Below are 1,604 nucleotides of genomic sequence, written 5' to 3'. Positions count from 1 at the left end.
CATGTGGAGCCTTCCTAGCCTGGGGACCTTTTGTGACTAAGTAGATCATACACTCCTGAACTGGCCCTGAACAGGAGCCAATGGAGAGTCACATTATACTTCCATTCTGACTTTCTAATGTCCTTTCCATTTCTAAGGTGTCAGCGATGTGGTAACGTGTGTATGTGTGCACGTTATTTTTGGCACTTAAGTTGCTTGCCAAAACAGTTCCTTTCAACCTCTAGCCTTTCTAAAGCCATAAGATCACATCAGTGCTGTCTCCAGATCTAAATGCAGCTCCCGTTTGAATTCAGACTGAGTAGGCTGAAAGTTCAGAGTCTGATACAATGAAGTTTAATACCACCTTCCTTATAAAAGTCTGTAGTTCAGTTACTCTAACTTGGTGCAGATGCATGTGTTTAATGTTTACACATCTTGATAGACAGCTATTTTGATTGGTGAACTCCAGCAGATTTCTTGGAGGCTATTATTAGGTTTGCATGCACCACGTAGGACTTCAAGTGCCTTTCTCTTCTGAAGGTTTCTGAATTTAGCACGAATACATGATTTTTAACATAATACTGCATTCAGCTAAAAAAACAGAAATCACAAAACGAACAATTTTTCTTTAACACTGAGATTCTGAGTCTTTAATAGCATCTATAATAATGTCAGATATTTCACTGTGATATATGAGTGTATAAAAGACATTCTATGCCAGGAGTGGTGATGCACATCTGTAATCCTAGGCCTGAGGAGATAGACGCAAGTGGATCTCTATAAGTCTGAGGTCAGCCTTGTCTACAAAGCAAGTCCTGAGCTGGGGCTACATAGTAAGTCTTTGTGTCAAACAAACAAACAAACAAATAACACATAAATAAAAATAACAGATTGATGATAAAAATGTAGTTTGTTTGACCGAAATAAAACTTGGAACACAAAGTGGATGCTACTGGTATTGAAGAATAAACGTTTGAGGGAAACGAGAGGTTACAACTAGCTGGGTGATATGTAACTGTGCCTTCTGTGGGTGAAGGTGAGGCTTAGCCTGGCTCCTGCCTGACACAGCAGAAGTAAAGGATCACTAAAGAAAACTCCTGCTCACGGGAATAGAATCGTTGGCCAGGTAGAGCCCTAACATTATGCTCCCCAAAACAAAAGAGTCAATCCAGTTGGGGCAGTCAATCAGGAAGCTAAGAGATCTCCACCCAAGAGAGTGAGACTTCCCTAGAAAGGCAGACTCACCTCAAGCCATGCTGAGGAGAGGTGGAATCATGATCCCTTTAATGAGATACTGTACTTTTCCTTCCCAGAATTCCTGGGCCCAATCNCAGACCCTGTTAGGTTGCCATGAGGCTTAGGTGGGTCTGTTCCCTCTTCAGAGTTTTGACACCGTAAAGCCTTTTTATTTCTTCTTGTTCTTGTTCTTGTTCTTGTTCTTGTTCTTGTTCTTGTTCTTGTTCTTGTTCTTGTTCTTGTTCTTGTTCTTGTTCTTGTTCTTCTTGTTCTTCTTGTTCTTCTTGTTCTTCTTGTTCTTCTTGTTCTTCTTGTTCTTGTTCTTGTTCTTGTTCTTGTTCTTGTTCTTGTTCTTGTTCTTGTTCTTGTTCTTGTTCTTGTTCTTGTTC

Source organism: Mus pahari, chromosome 2, assembly GCF_900095145.1.
Source record: "Mus pahari chromosome 2, PAHARI_EIJ_v1.1, whole genome shotgun sequence".
NCBI classification, from domain to species: Eukaryota; Metazoa; Chordata; class Mammalia; order Rodentia; family Muridae; genus Mus; species Mus pahari.
Note: the sequence above shows the minus strand (reverse complement) of the source record.